This window comes from Schistocerca cancellata, chromosome 1, assembly GCF_023864275.1.
Source record: "Schistocerca cancellata isolate TAMUIC-IGC-003103 chromosome 1, iqSchCanc2.1, whole genome shotgun sequence".
Lineage (NCBI taxonomy): Eukaryota > Metazoa > Arthropoda > Insecta > Orthoptera > Acrididae > Schistocerca > Schistocerca cancellata.
This window is the reverse complement of record NC_064626.1, coordinates 482,927,019-482,952,679: the sequence shown is the minus strand read 5'-3', so window position 1 is coordinate 482,952,679 and position 25,661 is coordinate 482,927,019.

Here is a 25,661-nt window from a genome sequence, read left to right as displayed (position 1 = left end):
TAGGATACCGACTTTCGCCTTGCCTTATGGCCCGACGGCCCAACAGCCAGAAGTGATGGTTTGGGGTGCCATTTCTCTTCATAGCAGGAGCCCTTGTGTTGTCATCCGCACCACTTTTGGGGCACTGCGGTGCGTCGACGATATTCTGCTCCCTGCTTTGTTGCCTTTCGTGGAAAGCCGACCTGGACTTACATTTCAGCAAGATAATGCCCGTCCACACACGGCGAGAGTTTCTGCTGCCTTTCTTCGTGCTTACGAAGCTCTACGTTGGCCGGAAAGTTTGCCGGAACTCTCCCCAAATGAGAACTTTTGGAGAATTATCGGAATGGCCCTCCAACCAGTTCGGAATTTGGCGATCTAGCGCGCCAGTTGGACACAATTTGGCACAATATCCCGAAGGAGGACATTCGACAACTCTATAAACCAATGTCACTATGCATATCCGCTTGCATAAATGCCAAAAGTGGATCAATGCCTTACTGACTTGCTCAATTCGTGAAGCTCTTTTTCTTGGATAAATCGTTCAATTTTTCTGAAATTGTAATTATTTATTCGTCTGTAAATGTACATCACATCTACCTATTTCCGTCCCATTCGGATAATACCTACGTGGTGTGTCGTTTCTCTTGTCTTATAGCGCGTAGCGACTTATCAGTTATGAAGACAATGTTGTCAACTGAAGATAAAGTATGCCTCCAAAGCGTGACAGTGAAATAGATTGACCTACGTGAATAGAGTTTGTGTTTCGTTCTATGCATTTACACCTTGAGAACAACTAGGCAGGTGGCTAATCTCCGAAAGATCAGAAACATAAGACTACACCTGTTGAGGTCGTCGTCCTATTTATCGCAGCCACCTCACATTTAGTACCGCTGCCTCAAACCCTGTGTTGTAATGTATCGACATATGCTCTTATGGTCAGTATCTTAAAAATCGAACGCCGCGTCACAGTCCATTGACTCGGGGCAGTCTGAAGAAAGTTCCACCACATAAAGCAACTGCACAGGTGCGGCATAATTAGCCCCCGGTCAGACGCTGCTTTCATGAAACAATCAGCTCTAATTTCATTAGATTTAAGCGGGCGTTTATTCAACTTCTTCCACATCTGTTTCACTCGTTATGCAAGAGCACCCGTTGTACCTGTGCGTTTCATACTTATATAACACGTTCGAGCACAAGCAAGCAGCTACACTGCAGAGCCGATAAGACCGATCATAGCGATAGGTATTACGTACCCCCAGCACCGGCGACGAGTGCTACTGGATTCCGCAACTTAACGCGGGGACTGCTCCGCTTTCACTCATTCGAGCTGCCAGCTTCGCAGTTCTGTCAGCTACTTGATTCTAAGGAGAGCCTTGTTAAATCCGGGAAGCTGCGAGCCGCACCAGGGCTCATTAACAGCTAGCGGCTGGGTGGAATACTGCTGATGCTCTCCGAGCCGGTTCGCTCGAATTCCTGTCGCTTTTTACTTCCCGTTTCGTCGGCTGTAAGACCTAGATTCCGCTGTCAAACGAAACATACCTAGAACAGCTTACATAAGCAACTTCAACATTTAGCCGTGGATGCTGCGGTCTTCCGGAAATGTCTGGTGCCGTGGTCAGCATCTTAATAACGGGTTAGCTCGAGGTCTTCCTAAACATGGTATTAGATCAATTTCAATTTTCCAAAAGCTTTCCAATACTGTTGAATTTCATTATCAAACAAACATAAAACGGCGGCAAAATATTTCGAAACACGTTTTGTCTAAATATAAGAAAGAAAATTGAGCAGAGAAACATTTGACGTGCTTTGAATGAAGCTCCCAATAATACACAGCCATTCGGACACTGAAGCAAAAATGTGGTGATACTGATTTGCAAAATCAAGCATTTAAATATTTAAAATGATAAACAAAGAAAGTAGCAGTTGAATGCTCGTTTGTCAGTAAAAAGAGCACTAAGTAGAATGCACAGTTCGATTGCAACTGATCTCTAATTTACGTTTCCAATTTATTCCATAATACTTTCGAACTTTTACTGCAGAAAAAATGAGTACTCTTTACGCAAAGAAAGACGTTTTAAGTGAGTAAATTTACTATCTGTATCTAGAACACATACATACGCACCCACCCACCCACCCACCCACCCACACACACACACACACACACACACACACACACACACACACACACACACACACACATTCGTGTACATTGCAATTTTCAAACAGATGTGTTTTGGAATCACATCACACAAAGCTTAGAAAATTTTTGTGAAATCATCCTGAATAGGCACAAAAAAAAATCAAATAAATGTTCTTGCCTTCTGGCTGTAAAAATATCATTTTATGTTAAAAGCTTCCAAAAATAGTATAATTTTTTTGATAGAATTTTAAATAAAACTCACATAATATTTACAAATGTTTCCTTATCGGAGAAAGGTTTAAATATAATGTTATGTCTAGGCCGGCCCGTGTGGCCGTGCGGTTCTAGGCGCTTCAGTCTGGAACCGCGTGACCGCTACGGTCGCAGGTTCGAATCCTACCTCGGCCATGGATGTGTGTGATGTCCTTAGGTTAGTTAGGTTTAAGTAGTTCTAAGTTCTAGGGGACTGATGACCACAGATGTTAAGTCCCATAGTGCTCAGAGCCATTTGAACCATTTTTGTTATGTCTAATTTGTCTGACGAAAATGTTACAGAATATCAGATTGTAGATATAAAAACTGATCTCGATAGCATAAAAATGGAAGCTTCTCACAAGACCAGCATATCTCACAATGTGTGCAATACTATTACCTTAGCTAATTTTCAAAATATATTTAATTTTGAAAAAAGTTAACGAAAGTAACTAACGTAAAGCTTAAATAAAACAATGCATTTATAACGAAATCCGATAGGACAGTTTCTTAGTTGTTACTAGCTAACAGGAGAATTTAACGAACATTTTACAGTTTTTGAAGAAAACAATATTTTCGAGATTCATGAGGACCCCACTCTAGTTTTGCAAAGAGAAATTAGCTCTGTTATTAGTGACGCAAAATGTCTGCTCAGACCGTTTCACAAAAGACAGTTGATTAAAATGAACCCTGAACCTTCAAAGTTGTGTTCTCAGTTTAAAAACCACACTACAGATACCCATTTCGCTCGATTTCGAATAGTATGAACAGTGCTTACCACGACCTAGCAAAGATTCTTTGTGCCAAATTGAGAAAATCTTTCAAAATAATTATTCAGTTTCCAACAGTAAAAATCTCGTTAGTAAAACAAAGGACTTACGTTGTGATCAAAATACCAAACTTCTTTCGTTCGATATCAAACATCTTTACACGAACGTACCTGAGCAAACAACTTTAGATATTGTAAAAAATGTTGCATACTTATAAAGAAGAGATTCCTGATAGCAGATTACTGGCCTTATGAATTTAATTCAAATTGTAGTAAAATGTAATTATTTCGATTTCAGTGGACAGCTGTATCAACAATCCGAGTGTCTCGAAGTAGGTAATCCATTACTGGTATTCTTGCAGACATTTTCACAAAATCTTTAAATTTGGTTTAAATTTTTCAGGCGCCACTCTAGGTGTTGTTTCATACTCCAGATATGAAGACGACATTTTGATTACTTACAGAGGACCTAATAACACCACTGATCGTGTCTTCAAAGCTTTTAACGAACTCTACGAAAAAACTACTTTCACAAATTCCATCACTAAATTATTTGGATTTAACATTAACGATAGCTGATAACAAAATTTCTTTCGATACTTTTCGGAAAGAAACCTGCATTGGTCAACTAGTACCATCCTGTTCAACACAATCTTATTCTTACAAAAATTCTTGCATCTATATAGCTGTTTCTACTCCTTTATTTGATGAATTGAGATTAATTTGATTAAAACTATTGCAGTCAATAATGGATACGAATCGACCACAATGGATAATATTCCCAAAGATAAAACCAATAATAGAATCACCACTTAGCATTTCTCGTAATAACGAACATAATGAAAAGAATATTATTTGTACAGGTTTTAGGACATGAATGCTACAGGACTGAGCATCTCTTCCAAAACATGTACGACTGTAAAGTAGCATTTTCTGTTAATAATAGCTTTAAAAATAATCTTATTCATAATATGGGACAGATGCTTTCTCCCTTACAAAACTAAGCTATCTATAAAATTAGCAGTAACACATGTCCGATCTATTATATAGTAGAAACAGGACGAGCAATTGGTGTTAGATATAAACAACATCTCCTAGGAAATAAAGCTACGAATATACATAACTCGTTCTTTGATGATCATTTATTAATTGCAGACCGTGAGCTTAAGAAGTTCCGACGTCAGTATCCTGCACGTAGAGAAGAGAGGCTTCAGACTTAATATCCTTGAAGAATTAGAAATTTTCAAATACTTTTCTGTTAACGACGGTTTCATTCTGAATGTACAGCTGCAGCTACGTAATAAAAAATTCTTCAATAGTGTAAAGAACTTGCTTAAAATGCCTAAAATTGACTCTGCTTTTTCTTCTGAGAAGACTCTAAAAGATCTTCTTCCTCTCTAATTTCAATTTATTACACTAGCTGCAACTCGCTACTCCCGTATCAGTAGTTTTGTTACGACGAGTGATGGTGAGTAAGCTAGCTGTTTTACGAGATGTATTAGTATACAGTTTTGTAGAGATGTATGTATAAAAAACATATGCAGTACCGGTATGTAGGTAGATAATGAATGTATTTCTATTATTTTGCGGTATGACGTATCTGAAAGCATGCATTACGTTTTTTAATTAATTTTTAAAATGCCTCGATTCATTACAGTTGTGCAGAAGTAGCGTTTTACGTGATTCTCTGGCTCACCTAGTACTGGATGAGAGATTTTGCCACCAGAGTAACGCATACCAACCGTTTCTCCCTTCCATTTTAATGCGTTCTGGTGCCTTTGATTTTGATCCATCCTCTAATGATGACTGACTTGTGGTTAACATAGTCAGCTAATATATCGTAATCAAATGCAGCCTCACTATAGCCTCCCACGTTCCACATCTAAATGTACGACTTTATGTTTGTCGTACTGCTTTTAAATGACGCGGTCTTTGTGAGTGTTCAAGCGGTTTGGAAGCTGCAAGAGACTCTGTATAAAATGCGAGGGGCTTGTGACTGTTGTAATGCCTCTGTAGCTTTTAAGGCCGCCTGAAGTTCTTCATCCAAGTTCCGGCGGTCATGAGACTGCTCTGAGGTTTGTTGGGTTCGAGTAACTTTCGCAGCTTGAGCTCTGTTAGAAATATGCGCTAAATCAGAATTAGGTTTACGAAGCTTATAGTAATAGTTTTATTTAAATATGGTTCTCTTGCTTCCAGTCCACCTTCATTGTTGTTATATTCACCAAAACTCACCAGCTACGCCAGGGGGTTAGGGACTCAGTATCATAAACCATACCCGCAATAACGTTGTATTTGTCCTGTCACGAAACAATCTGTAAACACAGAGTCGCCGACCTTCGCCCCAGTGTCGTCTGTAGACCACTCATGTAACCATACTTAAGAATGTAGGCAATACTCAAAAGGATACAAACTTTCTAAAGTAGTCTATGGTCTTCTTCAAAGCTGAGACTGTCTCGATTCCAAATACTATGGGAGAGTGGTAGAGTCGTGAAACCGTAACAGACGGGGTTCCTTTCGCATTTATAATATTCGTATGGATATGGAAGTATGGGCTGGTATGGATTACACACGTTGAGAGGTATGTAAGCATTTTATTGTAGCTGTTACCCACGTCTATGATCGCATATCAGTAAAATAAAATGAAATGTGCGTGTGGCTTTATACGCTGGGAGACCACGGTTGGGATGTTCGAGAGCATGGTGTAAGTCTTTTTATTTGAAGGCACTTTGGTAATTTGCACGTCGATGACGATAAAACGACGATGAGGAAAACGCACACATCCAGATGGGTGCAGAAGAAACCGACCTAAGCGGGAACTGAACCCGGTACCCCATGATCATGAAACAGCAACAGTAAGTGCATGAGCACGTGATCTTCAGGGAAACTTAATCACAATAAAAAGCTATAACGGATGCATGACGCTCAGCGGTTAAAATGTAACGGTTTGTGACTGGTATTAGTAGGGTAGTGTGAATTAAACGTGTAGAGGATTGTATAAACATTGTATTCATTACGTTGAATAGTATTGTTAGAACATATCAAACAACAGAAGCATTATCACAAATATGACAAAAGTTCAAAAGTCAAAGAGCAAATAGCATTTTCCAAAAAGTAATTACTGTTTCATATTTCGCGTTATGTCCTCTAAATTAATAAATTTGTTGTAATACACACTTTCTAAAGTAATCTACGTCCTTCTTCAGCGTTCAAGCTATCTCCATACAAATTTTTTCAAAATCGGTTCAGTGGTTTAGCCGTAGCGTAAGTTACTTTCGCATTTATAATATTAGTATGGATTGTAATATTTTTTATACAAAACGTTTGGAGTAACTGTTATTGCATTTTCCTGTGTAAATTTCAGTTTGCATAATACTTGCTATTGACTTGTGAGATGAACATTTATATCTATATAAAACATTTTTGCAATTTGAGCAATTGAAGCTCTTACTGGCGTCTAGTGCACTACGCCATGTAATTATACTTTTACTAACAATTACCAACTTGATGTAAGTTCCAATGTCTGTAATTTTACAATGTTTAAATATAATCTTATTAAGAAGTATTGTACATGACGAGAGAATTATGCTCTTAAATCTGTTCATCTGTTGCTACAGGCGAGAAATCTGCTCTGTGTAATAACCATTTAATTTTGCTTTTTTCCTCTATGTCAGTGTTTTGTAATCTTTTTAAGATTTTATTTGGATTTATTGATGAAGGCATCCATAGTCGGTGTGGCTCTAAACAAAATCTTGTTGCTACCGGTTGACAGTTTTATACATATCATATTCTTGCACGGTTGCTGCCTCACAGACATGTTTAAAATCATCTATTTTTAGTCTTTTTTTATCGGGGAAAGTGAGCAAAAACAACGTTGTCAACAGCATTTGTAATGGAGACATTACTTCTTGCGCCTTAAGCATTGTCTTCCTAATGTTTGAAGCATTCTCCGTCGACAATTTTTTGAGACTAAAAAACTGTTGCAATTTTTTTACACTTTCAGAAATAGATACAAAAATATGTCAAGGCCGCACGGCTTCACCAGACAAATCTCCTCTAGTACTCTTTAAAATACTTAATCCGTAGTTAAATATTGAGCTTTAGATTCTCAACATCCACTTCACTTGCTGTACATGATTTCCAGCACGACTGAAAAGTGCATCAAACGTTTCTTTATTTAATTTCTTACGTTTTGACAGATTATTGCACAACAAATTTGACTGCCTTTTTTCATTTTCACGCCTCGTTAAGAACGCATGAAGTATACTAGGCGTATTTTTTAAAGGAAGAGCCATTTTGAAATGAAACTAAAACTTTTCTTAGTGACTTTATTTTTACACGAAAGACTGTATTTTAATCTATTTTGCTACATAAATCCCATCAACATTAAGGCACTTATCGTATCGTACAACCATCTTTGAAAACCACCGTGTAGAAATCTTTCGATAATTTAAGCGTTCTGTAACAATTGTATAAACCACGCTGCTTATTTCGCAGAAGTGGGTCACATCGCTATTTAGTTAAATTTTATTTTAAATGACTTTTTAAGGTGTTCTGTCAACAATAAGAAGTTGGTCCTGAGGAAAGGTCCATTAAATCACCTCGCTTATTAAGGCTGCAGATGTAAACCCTGCGTCTTTTGGCCTTGCCTTAGCTTACTGTCATCATAGGTATTATAAAGTGTTGGAGGCATTCTCCATTCTTGTCTTAAACTTAGTGTCGTTCATAGTATAACAGGCTCATTTCCAGCGATGGCAATTTTGATGTGGCGTATTTCGCGCACGTTCGTCACAGGCGCAGCGTGTTTTATACATTGGCAGATGTGTAAGATTAAGGAACTGCTTCCGGTAGGCGATCCGTGGTCTTTGCACGACTATCGCAAGCATAACAGTCTCAGGCCACTGAAGCGTGACTACTCAATGGCGTCTGAGCAGCAGATCCAGATCCACATCCTTTCACTGCAATGCGACTTTCAGTAACTGAATACGATCGCCAAGCATCGCTGTTGCCTGCGAGGCAGGATTGGCAGTTTGATCTTGTCTATTACTCTCACCTTCATATCAGTCTGAATGGAACAGAAAATCACAGGTCTTACTGAAGTCTGGTTTCGAGTTACCGAAACATCTTCCACTTGTTTCATAATGTCTTCAACAGTTTTGAAGTTTAACTGACTGGTATTCTCATAACTCATATCTAACTTTTACTCATTGTTTTATGCATCCTCAGTTGAATTTGACTGAATATCCAGCGCATTCTGTTTAAGAGCGCTTAGTTTTTATCGCGTTTAAACTGAATGGAAATGTCATATTCCAACTACAGCGTGCTGTCTGTTTCTCGAGCGCTGCTATCCTTGTTCTGATTTTTCTTTCAGTTGCCCAGCTGCCAGTTCGACGTACAGGTTAAATATAAAAAGGGGTGACACAGATGCTGCTGTGTTGATTCAATACCATGTCTTATCATCCTCATTTGGTATAAAAATAAAAAGCAGCAGTCCATAAAGCAAATTATTTTCGTTTTGCTGGCGGAAACCAGTTTCCACTACAATAGCCATTATCAGGTCAAGGTTTCAAGCTACTTGAAAGGCTCGTGCTCGGAGCCACTATGTAATACCATTAGGTATGGAGTTGGTGACGACTACCTTATAGTATTGTACAGTCGGTCTGGTTACCGGCTCCTTATTTTCTATTTCTAACTATTCTTACATCTCTGCAATTCATCTCAATTCACCTCAGCAATCTGAGAGTCTTATCACATCAAAGGTTTTCTGTGTATCTACAAACTGCGGGAAGTTGTGTACACTTTCCTTAATGTTTGCTTCCGTTATTAAGCACAACCTCTCAATATCTTCTGGATATCTCTACACTTCTTAAAGACGAACTGACATACATCGAGTACATCTCCAAGTTTTCGGCAGTTTTAAGACACTGCGCTCCAAATCGGCAAGAGTGGTATCAGATTTTTGCCCATCTTTTTGGTATTAGGTTTTCTGTAACGTACCTAACATATAAAATAGGAAATAAATTTTACATTGTCAAATTGGTACTCACGATCTACGAGAAACACACTCGTTTATTCACAAATTTCCTTATAGAGTTTTGTAGATATATCAACGTTAACCGGATTCGACTCTAATAAGTCATTATCAGAACTACAAATCCAGGAAGGTCAAAAGTGCAAATTACTGTTAAATATAAAGCGTTATATAGATTAAAAAGCGCAAGCTGAAGAAAAAATAGAAATATACTTAGTATCTTGTACTAAAGTAACGGCGCATGGGGCAAGCACGCTATTTGGTTTTAAGGGAGCACAATGAACGCTTGTTTACTGCGTATCGCTCTCCTAAAAACGTTTATTTTATTTTATTTTTATTTTTCACTTTATCTTGTATTTTTTAATATTTGTAACTCTTCACATTCAATAATAGTTTTCCATTTTTGTCTTTTCTAAATTTTTTGTTTCTGAGATGACCCGTTAGAATCGAAACAGGTTAATTGTAATATATCAGTCAAATACGATCAGAACATTTGTGAATAAAAGAGTTATGGAAAGGCTGGGAGTATTTCTTAGAAAAGATCACAGCCGATTTGTTGTTCTATCCTCATCGAGTTGGAGGTTTTCCAATGTTTGTAACGACTTCGTAACTGACTCTGCGACAAATCTTCGACGTTGGGCGATGTAGGCTATCGCTGACTAAGCGATGTTTTACCGAAGATGTGAAAACACTTAAACAAACATAGTCAGACACGTAGAAAAAAACAATACAACCTATACAGTATAAAAAATTGCATTAGTAGTTTAGTTGCAAAATGAAGTTGTGATTGGTTGTGAATGTCGATGGTGAGTGATCTTTATGAGGGCATTAGTATGACTATCAAAATTATGGCAGTGAGTGCAGCGATGGTGTGGAGCGAGTAAAACGGAAAACCACAGATATTCATCTTCTATTTCAGATGAAAAGACTGACGCAAAGGAATTACAGACATTGGCTGCGAGTGGACATTGATTTAAATCAATAGGGAAAGTTGAAAATTTGTGCCGGACATACCTCACTGAGTGTCCAGTGGAAATGCAATGCTCAGCAATTGCAGACTTGCTAGGTTGCTCAGCAATTGCTGACCATTGCATTTCCACTGGACACTCAATATAGTATGACAAGACAACAATTTTGGCCACAGCAACATCCTTTTGGGACTCCGTCATAAAAGAATCAGTGGAAATTCGCATGACAGACAATCTTATCAACCGTGACAATGGCTACCAGCTAGATAATGCATGGAACCCCGTCTCCTCTAAGATCTGCTCCAGACGAAGACGTCAGAGTACTCCGACGGCCGCGGCGATTGACAACACCGGAGACAGCTGAGTTCTGCAGTCCCACCAGCGAGGGCGCTGCTGGCGGGCGCTGTGGTTCGTCTGTCCATATGATTTTGACGCATGCGCGGAATACTCTCTGCATGCTATATATTACGGAACGGAGTGCGTCTTCGTCAGTCTTCGATGGCTCACCTGAGGATGGTTGGCAGTTGTCCAATCAAAATATCGTGGATGGAAGCTAACGACGACCGGCTGCAAGCCCGAAATCTTTTTGAGTATTTAGTTCGCCGGGAAAATTTTAAAATTCTATGTATGTTAAGTAGAATTTTGAGGCGCCTCAAGTACTGTCAACTTAGAAATACCCACTGGCTGTAAATGTCAGTATACCAGTTTAAAAAAAATTATCATTTATTCGCCACTAGGGCTTGATCATTTTTAAAATTTGGAATTTAACTTTTTTTTTGTAATACTGCTGTGAGACGTTCGTGATGTTATTAAGCTAGTATTTGTCTGTGGTACTGAAACAATAGTAGCTAACTGTCTTTCTGTGTCTGGGGAATCGTGTTACGTATTTATGCCTTGTAAGGGCGTTTCTCGAGAACGATATGAGGTTTCAAACTAAGTATTTACTATTTGTAAAATGAAGAACAAATCGCCTTCAGTCACAAGTTGCGTTTATTTACTGCACTATGCATTTAGAGCCCTGGAGGCTCATCTTCAGGTGCTTTTTAGTGATTTACATCAGGTTTTTTAGTTGTTTGCCTGTTGATATTACATTTTTGTGTTACAATATGGTATATTGTAGATATAAGTTTAACAGCGTTAATAATATGAAATTAACTTACAGTTTAACATTGTATGATGTCTGATTCTGTTGTGCAGTTGGTATACACAATACACATCTTTAATTTTGCAGTACATATTGGGATATACACATAGTCACACACTTTTTCGCACATTGTAGTAGCAGAACGTAAACATGCCAAAGATTCTCGTTCATATAGATGTTCTACTTCTAATTATAACCGATTTTCTTGTCTCACAGAAGATAATATGATATAGTATTACTAGTACACAGGTATTATTAAAATAATTATTTGGCACCATGTTGTAGGTTGTTAGCTGTTTGTACTATTATAGATTTGGTTCCTCAGGAAAAAATAAACTTTTAAAGGTGTAGAAAAAATTGGGCTGTTAAACTCTGTTTGTTCATTCAACAAGTTTTCGGAATATTTTTCTTTGTGTAGCATTATTTCTAACTGTTCTAGTAGATTAAGTTTTTTACTGTTGGGTTCTGTGTGAAGTACAGTTAGGCTGTTGTGGATGTTGTCAAGTCTGTGTTTATTAATATACATGTGTTTAGCTATTGTAGATTTTTCAAAATGGTTTATTCGAAAGGCGTCGGTGTGTTCTTTATACCGTGTGTGAAAGGTTTTTCCAGTTTTTCCTATGTAAAATGCAAGGCAACTGTTACATTGTAATTTATATATTCCACTGTGTTGTGTTACTGGCATGTTTGTGTTCACTGTGTGAGGTAAGTGGTATCCAAGTTTGTTGTTTGTGGAGAAAGATATTTTGATATTGTTTTTTTTTTTTTTGAATAAGTTAGCTATTTTTTGTGATACTGTGCCTAAGTATGGAATGGTTGTGGAGATTTGTTTTGTGTCGGTAGTTTTCTTTCAGTGTTTTTGTGAGTGATGTTGGTCTGAATTTTTCTAGATAGTTTATCAATTTATTTTACAGAGTAACCATTATTTACTGCAATTGTTTTGATAATATCTATTTCTTGTGTTAGTACTTTGGGTTTTAAAGGTAATGTATGTGCCCTGTTCAACATTGATCTAAATGCAGCATACTTATGTGTGTTCGGGTGGTATGAAGATTCATGTATTGTGATGTCAGTGTAGGTTGGTTTTCGGTAAATGTACAAGTTACGTTGTTGTTGTTCATTCACAATTGTGAGGTCTAAGAAATTTATGGATTGATTTGTTTCATGTTCTATTGTGAACTTTATTTTATTGTGGAGTGAGTTGAATGATGTAAGGAGTTGTTCAAGTTCATCTTTAATGCCATCAAATAAGAGTAGTGTGTCATTTACATATCTCTTGTAATACACAATTTTTTGAACAAGTTTATTTTATCCTTTGAAGAACTTATTCTCTAAGTGGTTGATGAAAATGTCAGCTAGGAAACTTGACATGCAGTTACCTATAGCTAAGCCTTCTCTCTGTTGATAGATTTTATTATTAAATGAAAAGTAGTTGTGGGACAGTACTAGTTCAAGTAGATCTACCAACTCTGTAATCTCTGGTATGCTTAGTTTTTTGTACGAAAAAGTGTGTGACTATGTATATATCCCAGTATGTACTGCAAAATTAAAGATGTGTATTGTGTATACCAACTGCATAACAGAAGCAGACATCATACAATGTTAAACTGTAAGTTAATTTAATATTATTAACGCTGTTAAACTTATATTTACAATATACCACATTGTAACACAAAAATGTAATATCAACAGGCAAACAACTAAAACACCTGATGTAAATCACTAAAAATCACCTGAAGATGAGCCTCTGGGGCTCTAAATGCATAGTGCAGTAAATAAACGCAACTTGTGACTGAAGGCGGTTTGTTTTTCATTTTACGAAAGTAAAACAGTCGCGGACGAAACACTGAAAAACAATGGATAAAATTAAGTGTTTACTATTTGTATATTTGGTAACGCTTAATGATGGTGCATTGTTAACACGTTACATGCGTTTATTACGCCAGCACCTTTACACTCATCCTACCAGCTTCCTGCCGCTTCAGTACTCTACAACTTGATTTGTATATATTATTCTTTGCACCTACAACATTTCAGCTTGTTTGCTCCTTCCAGCGCCATATTAATTATGGATTCCGTACCCGATGTCCCACTAACCTGTCCCTCCTTCCGGTAAGTGTTCTTTAGCGAAATTATTCCTCACTTTTTTAATTTAAATCCTGCTCTTTTTACACTTTATCTGTCCTCTTCACTTTTAACATTCTTCTACACGAATTAGAGGTGTTACTCATTTCAGTGTTATTCAATATTGTGCTAAAGATGTACGTTTTGAGAACCTTCTTCCTCAACTTCATATCAGCGTTACGTAGCAGACGAGTTGTTTTACCAATGCTAACATTATTCGCCTGCGCCACTTTTCTTCTGACAGCTTTCTTTCTTTGAATCTCCCATGCTCTCTATATAGATGTGCCATTTTCAGTTTTTTTAAGCAAATTGCCACACTCCAGTCTTTACCTCTAACATCCTGTTCTTAGTCTACCGTCCATTCCGTTTATAAAGTTCTACAAGTCTTCTTACTTTCGACCAGAATGGTTATGTCGTCTGAGACTCTTGCGACTGGCACCTGTTTCTCTTGCACGTTTACTTAGTAAGAGTGAAAAGCCGAGAAACGTATGGTAAAAGGTTATAAGATAGCTTCCCTGCTTATTGTTTTACTTATGTGTCGAAGAAATAGCATCGAGACTTAAGGAAAATTTATACAGAGAAACCAGAGTGCAATGAAAAAGGACACCAATGCGAAGGTAACATATGAGAACAGTGTGAGAGAACGCTCCTCATCATCATCGTCATCAAACATCTTCTCCCTATGATTACTGTTTTGACGGTTGGTGGTGGTGGTACTGATGATGATAATACTGATGACAGGGTTATTCGGGAGGGCGACGTCAAGTTCCATAACGCAATATGAGAACAGTACATACATGTGTTATTTAAGAGCCAAGTTTTGTTCTGACGGAAGATGTTTCGTGTCATAGGTTGAAATGTTCTTACTGGGCATTGATAGATAACATTTCAGCTTCTGCCATACTTTGGGATCATTTGCTTGCGTCACTTCTATACTCCACTGAAAAATTGATGTCAAGACGTATTAAAAAATATAACTTGAAATAAGAGTAGGGTAGAGAAACGTAACACGACTTTGAGTTAAATCAATTGCTTTTCTCAGAAGTGGATCTTGACGGAAGCAGAGAAGACAGGAAGACTGAAATGTGGGTAGAATATTCTTACCTCCGCGTGTTGAAAACTAAGACAGAAGTGTCAAAGGACTGAGAAACTCTCTACTACATTAAGAGAATGGACATCAGAATATCACAGTCTCCTTGCATTGTAATTATTTCGAAAATTTAAATACAATAGTTTCGTAACACAAGTAATTTACGACCTCCGCCTGAAAGTGGCAGTCAATGCAGCGTTTTGCAACCCGCCTTTCCGAAACTTTGTTGACAGTCAGAGTCTAGTTCCTGATGATGTAATATACGCCTATTCGTTCGCTGTTTAATTGCTGCCTGTGAAGTTAAACATCGTTTCTTATATCGATATTTTTCTGGGGCGTGCGCATTGCCGTCGGCATATAAATTTCCAGAGTTTCAGCTTGTTTTGTAAGCATTAGCTTTCGAGGAATCAACTTTCAAGTTTACGCACGTTAGTTCCAGTCCACTTTTCACACAGTGAGAAATATTATCACTTATAAATAACGTTTAAAGTGCAAGTAAAAGGATAAAAATGCAAGCAAATAATTGTAAGCTAAAAGGTCAGACAAAGGTGTCCTTTATCACTTTCTTTATTTAACTGTTATATGAACGAGGTTTTTCGCGAAAGAAAGAAATGCGTGACTGAAATAAGGTCAAAGAATTGCCAAAGAGGAACATATTCGTGGCTAGACGAGCAAGTAGTAATAAAAAAAATGAGATGATGTACAAATGTCAGTGCAGAAACTCTACTTAGTAACAAAACTTATAACACTAACATACAACCATTCACTGGGAAAAGCTTGACAATCAAAAAATTCTTTGTGGGAGTCAATTATGCAAATATTCTAATGACCTTGGTTATCGTTTTAGATAGTTCCAGAAATGCTGATTCAAATATTATATTATTCTATAGTTCACGTGTCACAATTCAAAGAGCTTTGGGCGGGAGAGTCAATGTTGAATTGGTGAAAAAAGTTGTTACAGCCATAAACTTTAATAGAGCACAATGTTACAGTTTTGGATTCTGATAGAGAAACAAAACGAAGAACCCAGGCTGCATAAATGAGGTTTACAGAGTTTATAAGAGCATGACTAAGGGTAAATAAGAGCTACGGAATCAACATGTAAGGCTCATATTACGTGTAAAAAAAAAAAAAAAAAAAAAGTCTGGGAGAAAATGGGACAGTTCAGGGTAAAGAGGCTCTGTCATCTGTCATGCTGAAAGAATGCGAGCTAATAGGTATCCAAAACTAATTAGGAAATGTAGTAGAAGGTTGAATCCTTGCTCTTCTTTTCTTATTTTCAGGGCTCCCAGGCCCTGTAGACGATGCACTGAACCAACGATCTGCTTCCATCTTCTTCTATCTGTTGGTGTCTCTCTCCACGCTGCGGGGATTCCTAATGCTGCGACGCCCTTCTCTGTGTCATCTTTCACCTTTGCGAGGTCGGGCCAATGGTCTTAATGCCTTCTTAGGAATTCTGTTGGTTTCCATTCCAGCCACATGCCCAGCCCACTGCAGTCTCCTACTTTGTTATTTCTGGACGGTAGTGGGTTGCTTCATTAACTGATAAATTTCAGTGTTCTTTCGAACTCTCCGCTGTCATTCTCCAACACAGGCCCCCAGATTTTTCTCATCACTTTCTTAAAATTTAGGTTTCCTCTTTCTTTTTTGAAAAGCATCCAGCTTTCTTGATCAACCTCCAGCTTTCCGAACCATGCACTACTACTGGGCAGATGATGGTGTTTTATGTCTTCATCTTTGTGGTGACTGACAAAGATTAACTTTTGTGGGCTGCTTGGAGCGTAAGGACACCTTGATCCTGAGCCTATTCTCCCATTTATATCCAGTGTCATGATATTTTTACTGCTGAAGCGAGATCCAAGGTATTTGAACTTATGAACTTTTCTGAATAAGAATAGTGGTCAATTTCAAAGTGTGGATTTGGGTTTGTGGCTCGACCTATTTCCACATATTCTGTTTTCTCTTGCTTTATCAAAAGTCCCATTTTGCTGGCTCTGTACATATCCTTCAGCTCTTCTTCCGTTTCACTGAGTAAGATACATCATCTACGGATCCCAGGAGTTTTACTTCACTGAGTACGAATCGGAGCTGTAAATTACTCTAACAACTTTCTCCAGTGCAAGGTTGAAGAGAACACATGAAAGAGCATCTCCCTGTCGTAAGTTTGTTTGATAGGGATATGGATCCTCTGAACTTCACTGCTGCCTGTGAGCCAGCCGTGGGCTGTTGTATCATCCCAATGATTTACTCGTGTCCTAAATGCTGGAAGACGAAACAGTCTCAACGAGACGAGATGATACCGGTAGCTAGGAGATACATCTTCAATATTGCTTTCGTGAATACATGAGTATCTATATAAATAACTCCTTTCTGTGCGCTTTAAGACCTTCGAATCTTTTCAGAAATGGCATTTTCAATAGTATGACATCATACTTTGTACTATTTTTATATTCCCATCGACAAAGAACATTAATAGGTGTATGTATTGTAAAACAGATGTCGGAATACGTACCTTTATAGAGAGGTCTCAGCAAGGACGCTGAAAATGTTACCTCTATAGTTACACTTTTCTGAAAAAAGAAGATGCAATAATTTATTAAATTTGTTTGTTCAATTTCAAATCAAATTTTTCTGCAAGCATGCTTAACTAAATGTTACTGTGCTACACCATTTCATTAGCCTGGTGTGATGGATTTCCGTTTGGCTTTGTGATCTATTTGTAGTCCCGAAAACGGAAGTGCTATCTGCTTCTTGTTTGAGTAGATAACAGTTGAGGGTTCTGACGATCTGTGAGAAGTGCTGAACTTGACCTATAGAGTTTGTCAAAATTTAGCGACAGTTTAGGGTAAGATCGGGTAAGAGAACGGGTCTGTAAGAATAAGCAGTGGTATTTTCTCAACACTGACAATACTAATCGATAACGGAAAACTACATTCAGTTGTTAGTTCTATTGCAACTCCATTACATGTAATCTTGAAGAGCTCCGCCACATTTATTGTTTATAGCAAGTAAATATGTTTTTATTTCAATTTATGTACTCATTAAGTTGTATACCGTAAGCAATAAGCGCTATCTAAGTATGCACTAGAAAATAAAATTATTGCCGAAAGAATCATCTTTCTGAGAGGAACAAACCACGGCATGACAAACAGCGAAACCAAGCAGTGACTGCCGTTTTTGATATTTTTTTGAACTGTGTGGCGCATCGGTTAAGAACATGGTGTAAAATAGTGAGAAAGACTACGTGTACACTCTTGACCCCTCCCCCTCACCCCCCCCCCCCTCTCTTTCTTTGTAACCGTTACTAACACAGGAAGACCTATTAGGCGAACAAATGTGAGTTGCATACTCCAGCGTAGCCGCAATCCACACAACTGAGAAATCCTTCGAGTCAACGGGAATATCCCCGTTCAATCCGGATGTCTTCTCAGGAGAAGACTTTCCTCCATCAGAAACCTCTTAGAGAGGAGAATTTCTAAGAACTGAAGAAGGCAAAGGAGTTCAACAGGAGCTTAAGGGGGAAACGCTGCTCCTCAGTGACACATGATTTCATGAGGGTATTTTTGATCCGACGTTGGAACTACAAAAATGCGCGATTTTTTCACCAGACGCGTTTCGCTTTATCGAAGTAGAGCATCATCAGTGGTGATGATTTGTCTGTGAAGTCACCATGAGAAAACCAAGAACGTGACACAAATGAAGTTCAGCGGGCTGATGTGCGAACAGGTGTCGGCCTATCCAGTATTTATCCACTGCCAAAAAATGATCGACCCACAACAAAGAAGAAAATTGCAAAAAAACTGAGACTTTGTCAGGGTTTTCATATAAAAATGCATTGTTAGAAAACCAAGAAGAGACAAAATACCAGCAACTAACAACGCAGAATCTCTAGGGATAATCTGGACTTAACCGCGCCATCATCTTCGGCAACAACCAGGTCCAAATCCAAGGAGGGATCTGACATTTAGAACTGCTCAGGGCCCAAGGTGTGGTGAAATCTACGCAGAGCCTATCACGGAAACTGGATTAAGTGTGGTAATTGGTCCCAAGGTGGTATCAAGGACATGGTGAATTTTCTGGTAATTTACGTTAGTGCGTACCCTTCGACTACACGTCACGTACTCTTACCAGACGATGCAGCTAAGAGAACGAACGAGCAGTGCCTTACATATGTTGACATTTAAGGTTTGTGTTAAAAGTTAGGCAGCTGTAACTGATATATGTTGTTCCAAAATAAACCAGAAACAATTTTTTATAAGAAAGGTTTGTTTTAACCCTCTGATCTACTGTATTTGAGTGGTTAAATACTAAGTGAGTATTCTTTCCAGAATTTCCCCTATTTGTCCTGCAATGTCTGTTGATATTTTTAAATTTTAGAATATATTCCTTCTGAGAAGGATGAGTAATCGTAATTTTTATTGAATAGTTGTTTCACCCGCAAAGAAGTCTATATTTGCATGTTGTAAAACTCTACTGACCATTAATGCTGTCATGAATTATGAAGGAGTTAAGATAGATCCCTATGGTACACCACGCCCCGTTATTATAATTTAGAAGGCCTGTTATTATGAGACGGTTGCGCGACTCAAAAACACCGCTTCACTGCATATGCACAACGAAAAAATCACGAACGTCCTGCAACGACTGTTAGGCGGCGTTCAGCTTTGGAGTGAGGAAATCGTGTTTTACAGAATCAGAAGGCATAGTTACGTCACCGAATGATATTTTATTCATCACAAGATACGGAAGAGTGAATCCATAGTTTGACCGAGGAGAACGGTTGCAAAATGGTTCTAATGGCTCTGAGCACTAAGGGACTTAACTTCTGAAGTCATCAGTCCCCTAGAACTTAGAATTACTTAAACCTAACTAACCTAAGGACATCACAAACAATCATGCCCGAGGCAGGATTCGCACCTGCGATCGTAGCGGTTGTGCGGTTCCAGACTGTAGCGCCTAGAACCGCTCGGCCACCCCGGCCGACTAACGGTTGCAAATTACGCTATAGTCTGAGATACGGACGCCTGCTACTTTGAAACATTTTCGCTGAGGGATGATGAAGGACGCTTTCCCCAGTGTCAGTTGTTGGGAGTGTCACCGTCTGCGGCGAAATCGTGTCTTAGAGCGAAGGGCAGTCAATCTGCACCGCGTCCCGTCCGACTTTGCGACCCAGTTTCTTCTCCACGCTACGCCGCACAGCTTTCGCTCGATCGACTTTTGTACTATCTGCAGTACCAAGTAGTACAGACCGCGGCGTCACCTACAGCGACACTGCAACTGCATGCGGGTAAAGAACTGTGTGCAACCAGACGCCAAGAGACTTTTCAGCATCACTAGGAAGTTGGAATACTGTCTATGCTAGTCCTGACAAACGAGTTTTGGTGACGCATCTCACCTGAAATATCAGAATAGAGAGCACTGTTTTGAGGACAAGTACCACATATATGACAGGCAACTAAGAGGTGGCTAACGTACCGTACATTTGAGTGCCATCAACGATAAGATATTTGTTTAAAGAGGATTTGGCTTAGTTGAGCCTGGTAATGTTACGCAATAAAATTTGTGATTTGGTTTACTATTCAACCTTATGAACATTTACCGTGAAATTAAGCCAGATACAATGATTAAACTATTGAGCTGCACGTAATTTTCTTTTAGCCTTCCCGCGTTGACGAGGTTTTTACCACGCATCTGTGCTGTGGAGTTCGAATCGGAGGCTGCCAGTTCGAATCCTGGTGGTGGATGAAATATTCTTCTCCAATAGTTGATCAGTAAGGTGAGCATAGATGGTGGCCTAAATTTCCTTTTCGCCATCCCTACGCCATTGTTCTGCACTGAATCACGTACCTCACCTCAGTGTCTCATGGAGGAGCGCACGTGACACAGTCGATGGTGATCCGACCGCCGTGTGCCGACGGCAAGTTTGGCGGCCCACGTGGTGCTTTCATGACGAGCGGACTGTCTCCTGGCATTGGATTTCATACTCTCTGTTCTCTCAAAAAAAGAAAAGAAAAACACTACACTATATACATGTCCATCACTCACACGCACTCAACCACAGGACTCTTTCTTTTCTTTTTTCTCTTTTTTTTCTCTTTTCACCGTAATCAGTTGGATTAAATACGCAGTACCATTACTACTATAACAGTGAATGAATCCTCTCTTCATGTTGTCTGTGAATTGTGGAATCAATCACTGTCATAAGCCACAAAGCGTCGTAGTAGCTATTTGACTATTGCGCTTATAATCCAAGCTGTGCAGTTTTGTGATTAAACAGACACAAAGTATTTCCTTGGTTTCTTCCGTCACTTTCCGTAAGATTTTACTGAATTCTGAATTTTCTTAACGTAATTGAAATTTTCAGTCCTACGTAAAGAAATGATAGGGAATAAATGAGAACTATTTTCTGATACCAAAGAGCTGTGCCGATAAAATAATGGAAACAGAACTAGAAACAAAATGATTATTGTAGGAAACTGTGGTTCAACTATAAAAACAACATTCCATGAACTGCACTATTGGTATTACGAATACACAATAAATTGAATAAGGATTCCAAAGCTGAAAATTTTGTCAAATAAAGGATTTAAATATTGCCAGCATTCATACCAGAAACGTATAAAACTGAAAAGATACACTGATCAACCAGAACATTATGACCACCGACCTACTATCGATATAACACCATCCAGGAGATAGCAGCTTCACCTGGTGGTCAGTCAGACATGAACTGTGCATGCAGTACCACTGAGCGTACTGTTCGCGTGTAGAATGGGAAACGCGCACTATTTGTCTGAATTTGACCGAGGGCAGACTCTGGCGGCTCGGAGGCTCGGCACGACTGTTGCGGAAACTGCACGACTTGTCCGTGGAGTGCTTTGGTGAGTGTATTCAACACGTGGCCAAATCAAGGTGAAATCACGTCCAGACGTCGTGGGGTTGGGCGACCACCCCTCTTTACAGATGTCGAGTGTCGCAGGCTGGGCAGACTGGTAAAAAGAGAACAGACGCCGAGCTGTGGAGGAACTAACATCAGACTTTAATTCTGGGCAGAGTACAAGTGTGTCTAAACACGCAATGCACCGAACTCTTCTACTGATGGGTCTCCGCAGCCGACGACCCACGCATGTGCCAATGTTAACACCGTGACATTGGAAAGTACGACTGAAACTGGCACGTGACCATCGGCACTGGACGTTGGCACAGTGACAGAGAGTTGCATGGTCTAATGAATCCCGGTAACTTCTTCATCATGCCGATGGGACGGCGCGAATTCGTTGTCTCCCACGAGAAACAGCTCCTTGACACCTGTACTGCGGGACGGAGACAAGCCGGTGGCGGCTGCATTATGCTCTGATGAACATTCGCGTGGGCATCCGTGAGTCCAGTGGAGCCCGTGGAAGGCAGCATGACAGCCAAGGAGTATCGTACACTGGTTGCAGACCATGTACACCCCTTCATGACAATCTTGTATCCCGACAGCAGAGGTATTTTTCAACAAGATAATGTGCCACTTCACAAGACCAGGAGTGTGGCGGAGTGGTTTGAAGAACAAAATGGCTCTGAGCACTATGGGACTTAACATCTTAGGTCATCAGTCGCCTAGAACTTAGAACTACTTAAACCTAACTAACCTAAGGACATCACACACAACCATGCCCGAGGCAGGATTCGAACCTGCGACCGTAGCAGTCCCGCGGTTCCGGACTGCAGCGCCTAGAACCGAACGGCCACCACGGCCGGGAGGTTTGAGGAACACACTGGCGAGTTTCAATTGATGTTCTGGCCTTCCAACTCGTCAGAACTGAATCGGATCGAACACATTTGGGATGTGACTGAACGGGGCGTTAGAGCTCTTCGCCCCTCTCCCCGGAATTTACGGGAATTAGTTGACTTGTGTGTGCAAATATGTTGCCGACCAAGTGCCTCATTGCTTCCATACCACGACCAGTCTCCGTTGTTATCCTTGCAAAGGTGGATGTTTCGGCTATTAGGTAGGTGGTCATAATGTTCTGGCTTATCAGTGCACTATTTTAGTACTTACTGTGTAATGTGATCAGCAGGAAAATGCTCGTGTTGGAGCACAAAAAGGCGAATATGTCCCGCTTTAAAAGACTACCATAAAAGTAGGGATCCAGCTGCCTGTTCTGATTTCGCCTTCCTCGCCAAAACTTTGGCTTGCAAACAAGTCGTGCTCTTGTAATACAGAACATTATAAATATTTTTGGCCACTCTCTCTTTGTACTAAGGCTTCATACAAAGCGTCTCCCTCTGACTGGCACTGAGTACTGTCCCCTTTTGTTTTTCTTTTCCATCGCCACTGTCTTCATCATACCTCGGTAGCTCAAGGGGGTCCAACCTATTATTTTCCCCTGTTCGCACGTGTTTAAAATTTCGATCCAAAATGCAGTCTCCAGTCTGGGATGGTTCAGACCACCCCCAAACATAACCCAGGCTGGCCGTTGTGGCCGAGCGGTTCTAGGCGCTTTAGTCTGGAGCCGCGCTGCTACAACGGGGCACACTTCCTGCCTCGGGCATGGAAGTGTGTGTTGTCCTTAGGTTAGTTAGGTTTAAGTAGTTCTAAGTCCAGGGGACTGATGACCTCAGATGTTAAGTCCCGTAGTGCTCAGAGCCACTTGAACCATTTGAGTCTAACCCTGCTCTCCGCTTATCTGTATTTTTCGTTTTCGCTGTCTCCTTTCTCTATTGCTTCCATTGCTTCTATTTTAACCCTCCTCTCTTTCTCTTTTACTGCCACTGTCTCTCACCGACCATACTTATCTTCTCTCTTTTTGGCTCGCTAAGCTATTGTCTTTATGCATCTCTCTTTGTCTTTCAGCACCATCAACGTCTCCTCCCTCTTTCTCTCCCACTGGCACTATGGCATTGCCTCCTCTCTCTTCCACCATCACTGTCTCTCTGCTACTTCCTTTCAACACAAAACACGTGAATGTGTTCACATGCGAAAATTTTTGGTGAGGAAGGCGGTACGAGGATTGGGGCAGCTGGTTACCCACTTTTGTGTTAGAGAGTTTTATAGAGAAACAAATTCGTCCTTTTTGCGCTTCGACAGATCCGTTTTTCCGCGGATTCCCTTGTTTTCCCTGTTACAGCAGGGTGTGCTGCCTATATAAAACAAATTCTGTAGGTCGGTAAAGTTTTGACAGCTTGTTTTATACTTCGATACATTTATGTCATTTATGTACTTTGACATACATAAACAACGAATAAGTCCGCATAATATAAGATTAACACGTATTCGTCTCCCATCCAACGCAAGTTGACTTTATATTACTTAACAATGCACAACATTTTAAGGGTACACCTGGAGTATTGTTTTGCAACTAGAAGGAATTTCGTATGACCAATTAATATTTCGTAACTTGCTTACTACGCCAGATGGTACCATCGTATAAGGTCCAGGTCAAGGGATCATCTATAGGCGCGAAATGCTCATTATAAAGACACAGCGCATCATGAAGTTTTATTGGTGAAAGACTGGCGACCTCATAACCCTTGCGTTGTTCCGAGAACCTTTGCCATTTGTTTACTACGTCAGTTAAATCTGCATTTATGCCTCAGACAGTATATTACGTACATATTTTACTTACATAAGTACGGTAGTTTTGAACATCTGGATCTCGGTAATGGGTAATGATATCGAAAAAATTTTCAAAGTTCCAGAGTTGAACATAAGAGCATGTCGTAAAACTTTCAACGATTTGGCTAACCCCACGATTGATACTTCTGGTATCTAAGGCTTATGGTTTTCCTGGTCATTTGATAATGAATACATACTTTCTAAAACGGAAAATGGCTTCTCTAGATAAATGTCTAAGAACTGTATAATTAAAATTTTAGCCGTTTGCTGTAGTCAGTGATTTAGATAATTGTGGTGTAGATGCGTAAACGCTTAAAAACCGGTTTTTGTGGTTTTATGCATAACTAAGTTTGAACCTCTTGATCTCGGTAACGGGTAATGATATCGGAAAAAACTTCTACCTCCAAGGGAATATCATCTTAAGAGCATACGGTGAAAATTTCGACGATCAGCTATGAACAGAAACAACAGAAGTGGCCATCCTCATAGTTGTACTTTTCGTGTCCAAATCTATGGTTTTAAAAGGTTTTCTCAGGAATTTATCATGAACAAATGGTGCTTTTATAAGCTCCTTAAGGTCCACTCTAGACCACTCCTAATGCAAAAGAACCATTCGATTTGCTCAGTTTGCCTGGGCTGGAGGAACTGTGTGTTGTTTAAATTTTGACCCATTACTGCAGGATAGTTACCGTGTGTCCGTTCTTCCGATAAGTATACAAATGATGACTAGGCGAAGGGCTTTCCAAAATACTTACCCCCTTACTTCTGCGACCAATAGAACCATTGATATGATCCCCAGCAAAAAACGCATTTTCGCGCGCGGCTTTTTCAAATACATTGGAACCGTTCACTGTCGTGCTCAGACCGATAAGACAACATATAACAGATTAAAAAAAAGCTTTTAAATATTTGGGACGCTCTCTATCAGGTATAAGAAGCCTCTTTTACATTCCATAACAACTTCTCTTCCATTCAAAAAATGGTTAAAATGGCTCTGATCACAATGGGACTTAACTGCTGAGGTCATCAGTCCCCTAGAACTTAGAACTACTTAAACCTAACTAACCTAAGGACATCACACATATCCATGTTTTTTGCAAAGTTGGTAAGCAAGCTCTGTTTGAATTCAGAACGTCCGTGAGAAATGATATATGAAAGCTTGATATTAACGCGTGTAAATACTACCGCAATTAAAATTTACTAATATATGAGTACATGCTCAGCTACATTCGTAGCAAATGATTCGTAATAATGTTTCGCGGGACTAATGCCAGTTTCTTGTGTAACATTCTGTGCCGTGTGCTGGAACTACGATGCACCTGAACGGTACGTTTCAACGGTAACTTTTGAGATTCAAAATTTTACTGTCTACAATTTCAATTTCTGTGCAGGAAGATAATATCTCGCATATCATTATTCTAAATCTTCAGGTTTCATCCCTATTACGGCGTGTGCACATACTTAACAGTATCAGTGGTCATGCAAAAGATTTATTTAAACATAGCAGTATCTGTGCTACTCATCCGGTCCACCTCTTGCAGGTCTTATGGAATTTCAGGTAGT